At 36.4% G+C, this 16915-nt stretch overlaps 1 long non-coding RNA gene across 1 annotated transcript; it reads right to left on the bottom strand.

The window, feature by feature from the left end:
* Window positions 1–9247: 9247 nt before the first annotated feature.
* LOC130590899 (uncharacterized) lies at window positions 9248–10298 on the bottom strand. Its single transcript, XR_008968764.1, has 2 exons — window positions 9729–10298; window positions 9248–9295 (listed from the first exon to the last, which is right to left on the bottom strand). It is a non-coding gene; the product is annotated as an uncharacterized LOC130590899 (long non-coding RNA).
* Window positions 10299–16915: the final 6617 nt, after the last annotated feature.

Raw genomic sequence — 16915 nt, 5'->3', positions numbered from 1 at the left:
TAAGTCTTGTTCCTAAGCCTTGTTCCTATAGTGCCAGGTCTGTTCCTTTCATGGGAACAGAACCAAGTTCCTTTGAGAATTCACCACGAACTTAATAAAGCTATTACTCAACCTTAACAAGAAGATTAATAAATACCCTAATGTATTCTAATCTTCATTCCATGCTTGATTCTTCATTTCTCGAACATCTTTACTTCGATCTTGATTAATTCTCCGCTTTAATCTTCAATCAAGTATTCTCTTAGCTCGAGCATGAATTACCTTGCAACAACATAAATAAAATATACTATGTCTTTTGTGGTTAGGTCATCTTCAAAACTCAAGGGTCAACAATTTCCCCCTTTTTGAAGATGGCAACAAAAGGCATATACTAAAATAATATATATAAGTCATATAAAAATAATTTTAACAAAGTATGTAACCAAGTTAAATTAATATTATAGACTCGTTATTTTATTTTGTAAAGTCGAAATATGAGAACATAATTCATGCAAAAAAAAATTTACTCTGATTTGCCTTATCTTTCCCCCTTTGGCATCTTCAAAAACATAGTCCACGATTTCAAAAAGATGAATTATATTCACTAAACACATCACCACCAAACTTGTAAGAAATAAGTTGGTTAGTATAAGCAAATAAAGCATTCAACTCTCAAAAACCGCAATCCAAGAATATTAGCCATTCATTTAGACGCACACATGCAAAAAGATCAAACTTAGAATTAAGCAAACCAAAAGTTCCATTGTAGCATGATTAAAGGAGAAGGATAGAAAAGACAAATATTAAACAAAGTTCATGTTCCCACACAAAATAAAACAAGCTAAATGAGAAAAGTTTATGTTTAGGAGAGGGAGGTTGTTCTACTTCTTCCACCACATCATGAAGCTTTGCCATCACTTCTTGATGATTTTCGGCCAATGTATCATTTCCCTTGAGCACAATTCTTCCAACTTCAACAATCTGAGTTCATAGCTTGAATGAGGAAGAAAGTTCACCAAGCCGAGCCATAATCTCTTGTTGTCCATCCAAGGCTTTGTCAACTTTGCTCATAACCCCTTTTACCAACCCATTTAAATCCTTAGCTTCCGTAGCAAACTCCATCATTGCTTCCGAATGACCCATAACCAAGGAAAACAAAGAATCCAACTATCTAGCATGAGCTAGAGTATATGTAGAACCAATGGTAGGATTTTGAGAAGCGAGGGAGCTTGAGAAGGCTTGGGGTTCGGTTTGTTCCTTGGTTTGGGAACAGCAGGTTGTTCCTCTAGAATGGGAACACCAACTTTTCCTTAGCTTTAGGAACAGAACAGGAGGGTTTTGAGGTAGAGGGAGGGATAGATCATCTTGTGGTGCTAGGGTAGAGGGTGAGGCAGATTTTTGTGGAGATGGAGGAAAAGGAGGATTGGTTTCCATGGGAACAGGAGTCGGTTCCCTAGAAGGAGGTAGGTTAGATTCATAATCTTCCCTATCAATCACCTTTACTTCATCTTCCTCACAACTTTCTTCGGCATCAAGATAGGAAAATTAAGCACTTTCATATTTTGAACCCTTTGACTAGCTCTAGTGCTCTTCATAACCGGTTTCACCACCTCATCAACCACCTTCTTCCCTTTCTTTTTAGTTTCTTCTTTTTCTTTTTCAATTTTCTTTTCTTTTTGATTTTTCTTTTCTTTTTCTTTTTCGATTTTCTTCTCTTCAACTTCTTTTTCTTCTTCTTCTTCTTCCATTTCATCATCCACATCATCATCATCCTCATCATCATCAAGATTAGCACGGCCCTTAATAACTTCTCCATTCACAACACAAACATTTAAGTTATTCAAGGCACGCACATTCAACATATTTCCCGTGGACACACTCTATGGACTGAGTTCCCGAAATTTTCACTTTAAACTTAAGTAGAATTTCGGTTACTAAGCTCCATAGCCAACAACAAATCCATTTTCAATGCAATGACTCAAATGTTGAATCATTAAGGAAGGAAAGTTTATGTGTTTGTGAGAAGCAAGACAATGAATGTAAATTAAATCCAACATGCTAACTTGAGCACGTTTGGAAAGACGAGGCAATAAAGCTTTCTTGAGGATGTGAAACAAAATTTTGTGATAAGGGGAAAGAAGATTATGATCAAGAAATGTTTTTCCCTTTTGACCCCATACTTAACAATCAATTGATCAAAGGAAATGTCCGAAAATGGATAGAACCACGTTGTTTCTTGAAATAAACATCTGTTCCTCTCACGGGAACACCAAGCAGTTTACCCAAATTTTAGCATTAAAATCATTTGAGTTCCTTTCACCAAGGTGGAACAATTTCCTTCTTCATCCATGGAAAAGTTTTCACAAAATTCTCCATCAATTTAGGAATCAAACTATTTCCATAACATTTCACAAAAAGATTTTCCCAACCTTGAAACTTAATCATATTAAGTAATTGACGAAAGTTTACTCTTTTGCACCAAGAAACATCAATAAAAAGTCCATGCACATACCTAGTTCCGTGGAATTTTTTCGAACAACCGAGTTGTTCCTCTCTCGGGAACATCTGATTCCCCCTCACTAGTTGCATGAGCTTCTTCAACCTCCATTTCAACCGATTCTTCTTGTTTTCTTCCTTTTCCTTAGAATTCTTGATGAAGAATTGGGAGAAATATCCATGGGTGTTGGTGATTCAATTTTAGAGGATGAAGGAGAGGGTTTTTCGGCTTTGTGGGAGGAGAGAGAGTGTGAGTGTTTTTGGTAGTCATATTTGTGGAGTAATTTTCGGTTTTATGAGAAGGAAGGAAAAAAAATTTGTTTTGGTTTAAGGAAAGAATAAATAAAACCGTGTATTTACACGTGTTAAGAAAAAAATCTAAAAAAAATATCTTCAACTAACTTGAGAGATATAAGGAAAAATCAGATTTTTAGGAAATAAAATCTGAACAGAATATTTTTGGTTTTTCGAATTTTGAAAAGAAAAAAAATCTAACTCTAATACGCTGGGAATTGGGAACAGCGTTTGGGAAATGAATGGAACAATGAAATTTTGCTACTTTGGAACTCCATTAATTCTTTTAATCCTTTGTTATCACTTAAGGCATAGAATTGTCCTATGAACAATAAGGGGAATATTATTGGACATTGGTGAGCAGTTTTCAGACATTTTTACTTATACATATGAAATAATCATATAAGAATTGTGATGTATTTAAGCAAAAAAAACATCAAAAATGCACATCAGACATAATGCCAAAGAATTAACACAAAGGGGAATAATGTAGCAATCATTTCAATTTATTAAGCCAAGTTCAAGTCTCAATTTCTCAAACCTATCTCTATTTAAGGGTTTTGTCAAGATATCTGCAATTTGACGTTCAGTCTCACAGAATTCCATTTTAATAAGACCCTTTTCAACATTATCTTTCAGAAAGTGATGCCTAATATGGATGTGTTTGACTCTTGAATATCAGGATCTTTAGAAATACTAATAGCACTAGTATTATCACAATAGATGGGAACACATTCAAAGTAGATTCCATAGTCACGTAGTTGTTGTTTTATCCATAGCATTTGGGAACAACATGCTGCTGCTGCAACATATTCAGCCTCTGCTGTAGATAAAGCAACTGTGTTTTGCTTCTTGGTGCTCCAAGAAACTAAACTATGACTAAGGAACTGAACCATACCTGATGTACTCTTTCTATTGACCAGATCTCCTGCATAGTCAGCATCCGCAAATCCTTTCAATTCAAAGGTATCACTCCTCGAATAGAATAGGCTTAAATCATCTGTTCCCTTGAGGTATCTTAGGATTCTCTTCACAGCTGTGAGATGAGATTCCTTTGGATTGGCTTGAAACCTTGCACATAACCTACACTGAAAGCAATATCAGGACGACTTGCAGTTAGATATAGTAATGAGCCAATCATACCTCGATATTTGGTTTGATCCACACTTGTCCTATAGAATCTTCATCCAATCTGGTTGAGATTCCCATAGGTGTATGATTAACTTTGGATGCTTCCAAACCATACTTTTTCAATAGTTCCTTTATGTACTTTTGTTGATGGATGTAGATTCCTTCTTCTGTTTGCTTGATTTGCAACCCCAAGAAGAAGTTGAGCTCACCCATCATACTCATTTCAAATTCTTTACTCATGAGATTAGCAAAGTCCTTGCACAAAGATTCATTAGTGCACCAAATATAATATCATCAACATATATTTGAACAACTAATAAATGTTTTCCTTTTGATTTTAAAAACAAGGTTCGATCCAATTTTCCTCTTTTAAACTCATTTTCAAGAAGGAACTTAGAAAGTCTTTCATACCATGCTCTTGGAGCTTGCTTTAACCCATAAAGAGCTTTGTCAAGCTTAAAGACATGATTAGGAAATTCTTTATTTTCAAAACCTGGAGGTTGTTCTACAAATACCTCCTCATTAAGATAACCATTTAGAAAAGCACATTTTACATCCATTTGATACAATTTGAAACCCATGAAGGCAGCAAAAGCTATGAAGATTCTAATTGCTTCCAATCTTGCAACTGGAGCAAAAGTTTCTTCATAATCAATGCCTTCCTGTTGATTGTATCCTTTCACAACTAACCTGGCCTTGTTTCTTATGATAGTTCCGAACTCATCTAATTTGTTTCGAAACACCCACTTTAAACCAATAACCTTGTTATGTTTAGGCTTAGGTTCAAGGTGCCAAACTTTGTTTCTTTCAAATTGATGAAGTTCATCCTGCATTGCTACGATCCAATCAGCATCAGTGAGAGCTTCTTCATGATTCCTAGGTTCCAACATAGAAAGAAAAGCATGAAAAGCACAAAAGTTTTTCAATTGAGATCTCGTTTGAGTTCCCTTATTTATGTCACTGATTATTAGTTCCACAGGATGGGAACGATGAGTTTTCCAAGGCTTTGGTTGGAAATCCTGGATGGAAACTTGGTTTCCTTGATCATCTTCATTTCCTGTACTTGGGAACCAGGTTCAACAATAGTGGATTCATTCACTAGTGCATCATCACTTAGTTCCTCTTCTTCTTCATTGGGAACAGGAACAGGATGTTGTTCCCTTGGCTTTGTTCCCATGACTTCGTCTTCCAAAGTCTCATCAATAAGACTTAGGTCTTTTGTCAATCCTATTTCGAAGTCATCTTCAACCTGTGTGCTTGCATCAAATTTATCTGTTTCATCAAAAATAACATGCACACTTTCTTCTACACACATAGACCTTTTATTATACACTCTATAAGCCTTGCTACTAGAAGAATATCCTAAGAATACGCTTCTTCACTTCTAGCATCAAATTTTCCAATATTTTGTTTCCCATTATTATGAACAAAACATTTACATCCAAATGTTCTGAAATATGTAATATTGGGCTTTTTACCAAAATACAGCTCATAGGGCGTTTTATTTAATAAAGGTCTTACCATGGCTCGATTTATAATGTGACAAGCAGTATTCACAGCTTCTGCCCAAAAGTTTTTAGGAAGTCCACTAGCTATCACATAGTCCTAGCCATCTCTTCTAGTGTTCTATTCTTCCTTTCAACAACACCATTTTGTTGAGGTGTTCTAGGGGCTGAGAAATTGTGATCTAATCCATTGTCTCTGCTAAAGTCATCGAACTTATAATTTTCAAACTCTTTACCATGGTCGGATCTAAGGTGAAGTAATTATGACCACTCAAATTTTGTACTTTCTTTGCAAAGACAAGGAACTCATCATAAGTCTCGTCCTTGCTAGAAAGAAAAATAACCCAAGTAAATCTAGAGAAGTCATCTACAATTACTAACACATATTTCTTTCCACTCCTACTTTGTATCCTCATAGGTCCACATAAATCCATATGTAGTAACTCTAAAGGTCTTGTGGTACTCACCACATTTTTGGACTTGAAAGAGGACCTAACATGCTTGCCTTTTGCGCATGCATCACATACATGATCTAAATGAAACTTAGTAGAGGGTAAACCTAAAACTAGTTCTTTAGAACGCAGTTTGTCAAGCAAGGAAAAGCTAGCATGACCTAGACGCTTGTGCCATAAGATGAATCATCATCAATAACACTAAGGCATGTGAATTTGTTTTTGGGAACAAGGTTGAGATCCACAACATATGTGTTCCCTTTCCTTGTTCCTTCCAAAATGATATCCTTTGTGCTATTGTTGACTATCAAACATTTTTCACTATTAAACTTCACACAGTTCCCTCTATCACAGAATTGGGAAATACTTAACAAGTTATGCTTTAATCCATCAACTAGAAACACATTTTCTATGGAATGTGACGATGACTTACCAACTTTGCCCATGGCAACTATGTTACCTTTCTTGTTGTCACCAAAAGTCACACTTCCACCATTGTAGGCTGAGAGTGAGAGAAATCTTGATTTATCTCCAGTCATATGCTTAGAACAACCACTGTCTAGGTACCATGTGTTGTTCCCCCTCACTCAACCTCAAGAGATTCAATCTCTTCATCAGATTCGGAATTGTCAAGAGCCATAAGACAGAAGTTTGCAGTCTCCTCATTTGTTGAGGATCATCTTCTTCCTCAGAGTCAGAGTCTCCCCATGCAGCAACCATAGCTTTCTTCATGTCAGATCGAGTATAGGAGTTTTTGTATTCTTTGTTCCTATCTCTGCTCTGTTCCCTTCCTTTGCCTTTTTCTTGTTCCCATTGGGGACAATCCTTGATGAAGTGCTCAGAACTGCCACAGACAAACAAGTTTGTTAGAATATTTCTTATTCTTACCTTTGTATCACCTTTCTTCATGTTCCTAAACATTCTTTTGAATTTTCGGACCATGAGAGCAGATTCTTCTTCATCTGTTTCTGAGCCTTCACTTTCATCAGCTTTTAAGGCAATCGACTTTTGCTTGGACATTCTCCATTCTCATTGTCCAATTGCAACTCATGAGTCATGAGGGAACCAGCAAGTTGTTCCAAATTGAACTTGTAAAGTCCTTAGTTTCCTGCAAGGCAGTTACCTTAGCCATCCAACGATCCCTAGGAAGGCTCCTTAGGACCTTTCGTACCTGTTCCTCAGATGTAATCACTTTACCAAGAGATGTTAGCTCATTAATTATATTAGTAAAGCGTGTAAACATTCTTGGATAGACTCTTTTGATTTCATTTGAAAAAGTTCATATTGGTTCATCAAAAGATCTATTTTTGATCTCTTAACTTCACTCGTACCTTCATGAGTGACTTCAAGAAGATCCCAAATTTGTTTTGCGGTTTTACATCCCATGACACGATTGTGTTCATGAGGACCAAGACCACAATGAAGCAATTTTATAGCAAGAGCATTAATTTCCATCTTTTCGAAATCAGCTTTATCAAAATCAGATATAGATTTAGGAATTACCTCATTCTTGTCATTAGTGGTAGTGACTTCAAAATCACCTACCTCTATGACTCTCCATACCTGGTAGTTGTCGGCTTTGATAAAGATCTCCATTCTGTTCTTCCAGTAAGTGTAAAACTTACCATTGAACATTGGTGGCCTCTGCGTAGAGTACCCTTCTTCAGTTTCTCTCTAGTATTCATATTTTCAAGATCTTGAACTCAACAGGGTTTCCTGAATATTAGAGTTCCCGCTCTGATACCAATTGTTGTATAATATGAGCACTATAAGAGGGGGGGTGAATTATAGTGAGAGAATAAGCACAACTTTTTGCGGAATTAAAAGTAAACTTGGAACAAACAATGGGAACACGAGAGATTTTACGAGGAAAAACTTCCTAGGCCTAGTAGGAAGAAACAACCTCGACCACAAGGGATTTTAAACAACTTTCCACTATAATAGGCCAAAACAACTCTGATTACAACCTATTACTTTTCTCTCGATTCTCAACTTAAGTCACTCAACTCAAGTTCCCAACGACAGTTCCCAACAACTGACGTTTTCTCTCAAACTTCACTCGAAGTTCCTTTCTCTTTCTCTTTCTCTTTCTCTTGCTTCACTCAAAGCTTTCTCACACTTACAAGAGTTCACTCAAACCCTTTTTCTCAAAAATACACTTTGTAAAACAATGGAAGAGTAATGAAAACTCGATTAATGTAAGTATGAATTCTCTTAAGGAAAGGCACTGACACTTTAGATAACTTAAGACAAATTAACTAAGTCAGACACGCTTTGGTGTGACTAATAAAAGTCAGACACACTTTGGTGTGACTAATAAAAGTCAGACACAATTTTTCTCAAGTGAATTAGGCGTCTATTTATAGACCTTTAAGACAAGACATGATTTCCACTAACTTAGACCATTATCACATGTTCTCCATGATTTCTAATTAATTTAATTAAATTAAATTATTTATTCTAAGTCATGTACATCATCCACTAACCCATTACATCATTTCATAGAAGCAGTAACAAAGTACGTGGTTTTGCAAACTTGGAGAATAATTAATCTTATTTAATTTAATTAAAATACTTGGAGGATAATTAACTTATGCCACTAAATCCACTAACTCCATAAACTTGAAGCAGTAAATCACTTAGGCGTGTAAGCTAGAATTTAGGAAATAAATAAATAAAAATCCTTTAGCTAATTTTTAGGAAAAATCTTTTTCGAAATCTTTTACAAAAACCGGAGAAAACAGATTTTTATTTCGAAAAATCCGAAGCTCTTAAAAACCGGAAATAATTTTTTTCGAAAACTAAATCTTTTAAATAAAATATAAAAGATAAAATATATATTTTAAAAAGATAAGATTTGAAAATCAGAGATTTTAAAATCAGAAAATCTATTTAAAATCTTTTCCTAACAAACTTAAACTAACTTCCTAAAATTATGGATCTTAGTCAAATTATCCCTAAAAACTCTAACAACTATATTGGGCACACAAATACCTTAGGCGCACAATATTAGTTACTTAGTAGTTCCTAAATTAGTTTTAAAGTCTTGTTCCCTAATTATTAAGTCTTGTTCCTAAGCCTTGTTCCTATAGTGCCAGGTCTGTTCCTTTCATGGGAACAGAACCAAGTTCCTTTGAGAATTCACCACGAACTTAATAAAGCTATTACTCAACCTTAACAAGAAGATTAATAAATACCCTAATGTATTCTAATCTTCATTCCATGTTTATTCTTCATCTCTCGAACATCTTTATTTCGATCTTGATTAATTCTCCGCTTTTCTTCAATCAAGTATTCTCTTAGCTCGAGCATGAATTATCTTGCAACAACATAAATAAAATATACTATGTCTTTTGTGGTTAGGTCATCTTCAAAACTCAAGGATCAACAATCTGAATATGTAAGCTCTGTCTCATCTTCCCTCAATTGCAACATAGCCTAACAAATATGACAATCTTATAAAATCAATATGTAATATCGGGTGGCTAATTAACGAGAGATCTAGTGCAAAATTAAATTTAATATTTTTTTGGGTGCTAAAACAATTATAAATCCCAACATTAATGAAAAGGAATCCAAAAAGAAAGTGATAAGATAAGAGGAAAGTAAAGATTAAAAAAGCAGCCAATCTTTAGGCATTTTCAAGTGTTTTGTTCTTATACCAGAAATTAGACAACCAAAGAGAATAAAAAGAAACTAAAAGAAGCAGGGTTTTACTTGTACTTTTACAACAATGTTTGAATTGAAAAGAAAGGGGAAGGTGTTAGATCAGACGTGTAGATATGAATATGAACGGCGAGGGTGAGAATCGCATAAAGAGCAAAGAAAATAAGAGTGTGAATGAAGATGGCTTTGCCGTTAGTCTTCATACCTCCAAACTCAATAGATCAATTGTATCCCGGTACTTGTACTAGTAATCTCGGTGACAGCAACACGAACAATCGGTGAATGATAGGAAATCACAGGTCCCCAATCTACCATTTTCTCTCTTTTGATCTGGCTTTTGTGATTTTTGGTGTTTTTTGGGAGTAATTAATCGGTGAATGAAAGAAAGAAGAATCAGGTAATGCAAAAAAAAAAAAAAAAAGAGAGAGAGATCCTGGTAAAGCCAGTTGAAGGGCTTGGAGGAAAAACAGGAAGAAAGAAAACGTGTGGGCAAGGATGTAATTGTAAGGATTTGGAGGGGTAATACAGTCCATGCACTATTGTTAAGCTACAGTAAAACAAGTTCTCTCTTTTTAATAGGTATGGATTAGCTTTGGGTTAATTGGGATGAATACTCTTAAATTCTTGAATTAGAGCTGATATTTTCATGAGTAATACAATAGAAACTCGAGATGCGAGTCTCATATGACTATGTGACAGGTACAGCTAATGTATTCCCTCCATTCCATATTATGTTACAAAGAGTCACAAACAAGAACATTTTTAAAAAATTCTTAATCATTACAAATCACCAGAATATATAGTAAATAAGTAATTAAGGCAATTCTTGGACGCATCAAGCATGTTATGGATAGAAAAGAAGTTTCACTCACCCCGATTAGAACATCTAATTAACCTCTAGAGCCAGAGAACTTCATATAGTGAGTAGTGACCCAAGAATGATGTACCTCTCTCCAAGCAAAGAAGCAAGTAGCATTATGTTGTCTAAGTGCCTTTCTTGATCCGCGCGCCAAATTAAAAGAGTAACTCAATAAATAAAAAACAAAGAGACTAACTTTGTTTGGCAAACTAAAAAAGAAATATTGAATACAAGTTCAAAAATTAAGAACGATAAGATTAACATATAGCCTATATAAAAAGAAACATTCAAAAAATTAACAGAAAAACGCACTAACGTAAGAAAAGAACGATGTGAAGCTCAAATTAAAGAAAGAAAGACAGTTACTTCTAGTGAATTTAGGGTTTCAATTTGCAGTTACTTTCTGCTTTATTCTGATCCAGCACTAAAAGAATTCGATAAAGTTATGACAAGTTTTAGACATAACACATAGGTCTTTATCTGTTACCCAACAACAAGATTTCCTTCTCAACATATATCACAGATCATCACCATTCATAACTAACTCTCAAGAGAGGCCATTGACATCGGGAATAGATTCAAAGATTTACACAAAGCTAGTGCTACACACCTTGTAGGATTGCGAGGAGGAGACCAGAGTATAAATATCACTACTAAACGGAGAGTTTGCAAGAACAGGCCGAAAGATAGGAATGATCCATAAGTTCGCCAAAGCTCGCTCAAAGGATCAGTTGCATTGAGATACAACTACAGAAAAAGAATGTCATAGATATAAAGTAGAAACCAATATCTTTGTTTCAAATAGTATGGATAAGACAGGAGAACAAGTTAAACAAGTATTTCATAACCTATCCAAGCAACTGAGAGAATCACAAAAAACGCAAGAGAATTTGTAAATTTCCGGTACAGCTCCAACTTGGCCATGCTTCTACTGACCTAAATAAATGAAAATATTAAGATGAAGCCCGCATATCTTATCTTAACCACAAGCATCTAAGCATCAATATTTGATGGAAAAACAACGAACATACATATATTACATTTCTGAAGTTGTGATTTTTTATATATATGATGCATAATTTATGCTTAAGTTTTCCTAGGGTGGTGCTAATTTTCAATTTAATTGTTGTTTCTTCTGTTGCATTGGTTTAATTAGATCTTAATTCTAGCAAATTCGAAAAAGTATCACAACATCTAACACAAATAGCAATTAAAAAACACATAATCTAACTAAAGAATTGAAATTTCATGGAAATTAAATATTAGAGATAAAATTGACTAACCCTTGAAATATAAAGTCAATAATCGAAATCTGCTAAAAAAGGAGGGAGATTGGCCGGCAGATCATTGTGGGGTTGAATTTTTCCTGGGTTCGAAAGTATCTCACTCAAATCACTACAAATTTCAACACACACAAAAAAAATCAGAAAATTCAACAGTAAAATTGAACAACAACAACAAACAAAGAAAAATTAGAACGAGGAGAGTGAAAAAGACTGATGAGCAAAGAAGAAGCCGCGACGAAGGAAGACATGAGCAGGACGATAAATTGAATCGCTCTAGAGACCCGGACTCTAAAAATGGCTCTATTGCACAAACTAAACCCTTTCTTTTCTTTCTTTTCGCCGGCAACAATGTCGTCTGATCATTATAGAGAAGCAAAATTAAAAAGGAGAGAGAAAGGAAGGAGAGAGAGGGAACATAGTAGTAGTGGCAAAAGAGAAGAGAGAGAGAAGACCGAAAGACAGAAAGAGAGATGAAGCAAAACGTGGAAAATAGAAGGAAAGGCAAGAATGTAATTTCGAGAAAGTTGCAAGGGCAAAAGGGTCTGCTGACAGGCTAAAGTCGTATCACCTTATCAAAAGTAATCCTAAAATCCTCTAACAAATAGTAGTCAGGGAAGTAGGGTCGAATCCACAGAGAAACAGTGTTCTTTTCCTAATTGTCAGTCAAATCTAGAGTATAGGAACGAGTGTTGTGAGTAATTATACTAAACTAGACTATAACTATATCAAGAATTATCAAGAATAAAAGGTCTAGGGCATAGGTTCACCAATGATCAATATTTCGGGATGAAACACAAAAATCAACAATTAATAATGCAATTAAATAGATTGATTCGCTCTCTCAAGTTTAAATCAATCATAGAACGGTATTAACAGGCTCTCGCAATTTATTAATACCAACTATACCTATTGAAACTAGCCTTAATATCAAGTTTATACCTCTCGGCGCATAACCTAATATTGCAACACTATAACAATCAAATCTGGCCAAATTGGATTGAATAGACATAAAAACATTCAATAGGAATCAACATACATCAATAAAAATCAATACTTTAATAAACATCCCTTCCTAATTGATCATGGATCCCCTTAAACCCTAGAAATAGAGTACTCAATCATAATTGGGGAAAACATATTCATAATTAAATAAGCAAACATGAATTAATAATAAAGGATTGAATAGAAATAAAAAGAGTAGAGAAATAATACCAATTGTAGAACCAATCTTGCAAAGATCAAAGCTTCTATTGAAAATTTAATGTAATTGGGGAAAAAGCAAAACTAGGGTTCTTCACTAATTGAGAGAAAAAAGAGTTATAATCTTTAATGAATTAATGATGGAAAAAACAAAAAATAAAATAAGGTAGGAAATAATAATATTCCCTTGAGTCTTTATACCTTTCTATTTCCTAAAACAACTAGAAAAATAGAGCCTAATTCGTCAAAAGAAGAAGCCTTATTCGACTAGGAAACCCGGAATAACCCGCGGCCGCGGGTTTTCGGCCTGCAAAACAGTGTCAACTTGCAAAGACCATATCTCGCAAACTAGAAGTCGTATCGGGGCGTGTAATATACCGTTGGAAATCTCTTCAAGTCTAGTTTCCAACCCCACTAGAATCACTGAATTCCGATCTCTGGATAATAAGTTATGATCAAAAGAGTGCACATGACTCAATTTTCATACTTCTTTTAATATGTTTCCGCTATGTTTGAGTTGCAATCCGACTCGAAGATGCCCTTTGGACTCCTCATTTGACTTAGATCCTTCCTAGATGCTTCTCATGCTTAAGCTTGTCCAATAATACTCCAATTGTGTTCTCAATACCTGAAAACTATCAAAAACACCGAAAACACACACAAGAGTAATATCTTCTCAACTTAAGTAACTATATGCAATTATGGACTAAGAATGCAACTAAATGATCCTAAAATGCAACCTAAATGCATCATGAAATGCCTATATTAATATGACTCATCAAACTCCCCCAAGCTAAACTGTTGCTTGTCCTCAAGCAATCAAACAATAGACAGGGGAAGAAAATGATAACCTACAATATGGGGCTAAAACAGGGTCAAACACAATCAAAACACGAGAGATATCAATCCTACATGAACCAAGCATCGAGTATCAATGAAACAAAGCCGCATAGCACGTCATGTGACCAATCAACTCAACAATCTTACCACAAACCCTTTCCCCCAAGCTGGACTTAACAAAACTTGACAGACCTCACTATAGGCATGTGAACTAATACTCTCTTGTGTTTAGGGCGAAAATCAATGACACTCAACGATCTCAACCTATATATATCAACTCAAAAGAAGCAGTACTCTTTAACTTTGACCTTTTGACTCACTTTCAACACGAAAAATATAACACACAAAGATCAAGAGGACTTTCAAGGGTTGTAATGAGGCTAGGGTTAAGGGTATGGATCATATTTTGGGAAATGTGGTGGAAAAGCCAAGAAGGGGAGCAAATATCAATGTAAAAACGGCCTAACAAATCATTCACAGCTTCAAATAACACCATCATTACCAAAATATCACCACAATATCTTTCATGCATAGTAACCCATATATAATCTTTTCACTTTTCTTTCAAAATATGTTCACTTTCTTTGTTCTTTCATTTCTTTTTTTCTTCATTCTTTTTCACATTGCCAAAATCTCTTTGAACCACATTCAAATTCGATGACAAAGCTCATTAATAACACTTTCTTTCAACAAAACCACGCATTAACTACATCCATGTAATACAGTATGACCAAAACTAACACTTGCTCCCCCAAGCTAGGCTTGGGACAATAATCAAATGAGGTTAAGGGTTGTAATATGGGTGAAAGCAGCAAGCAAGGGTCAAGAAAGCTCAGCGGGGCTAGAGACGGGAAATGTGTAAACAAGTAGAACTCTGGAGCTAAAATCATAAAATGAACGCCTCAATCATATCAAATAATGTACACAATCAAGTATCAAGGATGTACCAGGTCAAAATCAAGATCAATACATCAACTGAGGAACTAATCACTCATGAAAGAACATAACTGACACAGATTCGTCAGTTTATTAGGCACAGAAGCTCACATGGGTCAATTTCGTCTGCACAGTAAAGTTAAAGCCAGCCAAAGAGATCAAACAGTCTTACCACGGCCAATCAATCGTATCACAATTATGCTATGAAGAATCATGAAACCACTGTACAACAAAGCTGAAGAGCTGTAGTAGAGATATTCACAAAGTTCTTGAAGGTGTGCCAACAATAGTCCCATAGATGAAAACTAAAATGAAATGAGCTAGCTAAAATGCAACTATGACGCAACTAAGAAAGCAGTAAATTTTTTTGGTTACACGTAAAATCCTATTCCTAATGAACAGGCAAAAGCGTGTAACAACTACAAAGCAATAAAAACTACACTAGAAAGCAATAAAGGATAGAATATCCCTCCCCCAAGCTAAATACAGCATAGTGTCTCACTGTGTAAAAAGTAAGGAAAGGGGAAAAAGAAAGCTCACGCAACGGGAGCTTCGTCCATCGAGGATGGCTCAGGAGTAGTGTCGACGCTAGAAACGATGGGGCCATAAGCGTCTAGCGGCCGACGTAGATCACGAATCTCGGCACGAAGGTCCTCCATATGACGCTTTTGAGCACACAACCAAGAACAATCACCACAAAACAATCACAACAACTTCACAAGAATCACCACACAACCAATGTAATGCCCATTAATCCAATCTCAACAATTTGTCGCCACCAAGGGACCCAAAATATTGTCAATTACAATTGGAAATTCAACGCAATCGAAACCACAATTAAGATTGATCAACAAACAACTTGAATAGCAACCAAGTATCAAAAAGGAGTAGTAAGCATAAACAATAAGTCTTCAACATTCGGAATGAAAGTGAACAAATCGAAAACTTACTACCACGTGAAGTACACGATTGATTGATGTAGGAGACTTGATTGAGGAAATCCAATTATGTGTCTAAGAGTCCCAATTGAAATTGCAAAGCACATCCAAGAAGAAACCCCAATTCAATGAGAGAGGTTAGGGTTTGAAGATTATGTGAGTGGAAGAAGGGGGAAGATGGTGGTGTGGATGTCGAGGGGTCAAGTAGGGTTTGCCGCCGGCGGGTCGGAAGGAGGGTGGGGGAGGGTGAAAGGTTTATAGGGGTGAGAAGGGGCGTCGCTGCGTCGCGGGTTGTCGGGTGGGGGCGCTGGGTCGCGTCGCCGGCGGGTCGGACGGAGTCGCAGCGACCGGCGGACGAGGGTGGTCGGAGGGTCGAGTGGGATGGGGTCGAAAGGGTGTGAGGGTGAGGAGGATTTTGGGTGGTTTGTTTTTTTTATTATTTGTTTTTTGTTTTGGTTTTGGGTACGTCGAAGGAGATTTGGACCTGCGAAATCCCGCGGGCGCGGTGGTCGGGGTTGCGGGCGGACAGATTGGTTGGGAGATGGGGGGGATTGTTGTTGCGGGCGCGGGATTGAGGGTGGGGGCGCGGGGTTTAGAGAGATGCGAAATCCCGCGGCCGCGGGATTGTGGCTGCGGGCGGACAGAACTGGGGTACAGGTGGGGGAGTGTAGTGCTGCGGGCGCGGGTTTTGTCAAGTGGGGGCGAGGGGTTCGAAATCCCACGGGCGGACAGGAGATTTGTGAAGGAGGGGTCGTGGCTGGCCGCGGGCGCGGGTTATACCCCGCGGGCTAGAGGAAAATGGGTGATAGTGGAGCCGAATTCCCGCGGGCGCATGTTGGAGCTTGTGCTTTCACCTATGGTAAAAAATTACACACCAAAACCACTAAACAACACTTGTTAGCATGATTAGTCTAAAAAAAATGAAGATTGAATTCAAAAAAAAACTAAAAGAAACTACGAAAAGAAACTAACTAAACTAAAAATTAAGAAACGAATTCGAATGAATTCAAAAACACAAAAAATAAAAATAAATTGAAATCAAGTGAATTCAATATGCATATATTTTTGTTCTTTCCTTTTTTTTTTTTTTTTTTTTGAAAGTTAGGAATAAAAGAAAAAGGAAGAGTTAGAGATTCGGGTTGCCTCCCAAATAGGCTGGTTTATGCAGGTCCCGCACGACCGTTTACCGCTACATTGCACACAGATCGATCGAACCTCTTTACCTGTTGGCATCCATCAAGGTCAAATTCTTCACTTGCTAGCATCTTCTCTATACATCCACTTCATTGCTCCATATACTGCCATCACCTGTGGAAGACTCAAGACAAAGTAC

Source organism: Beta vulgaris, chromosome 3, assembly GCF_026745355.1.
Source record: "Beta vulgaris subsp. vulgaris cultivar EL10 chromosome 3, EL10.2, whole genome shotgun sequence".
Classification (NCBI taxonomy): domain Eukaryota; kingdom Viridiplantae; phylum Streptophyta; class Magnoliopsida; order Caryophyllales; family Amaranthaceae; genus Beta; species Beta vulgaris.
This window is presented reverse-complemented; position numbering and strand designations above follow the sequence as displayed.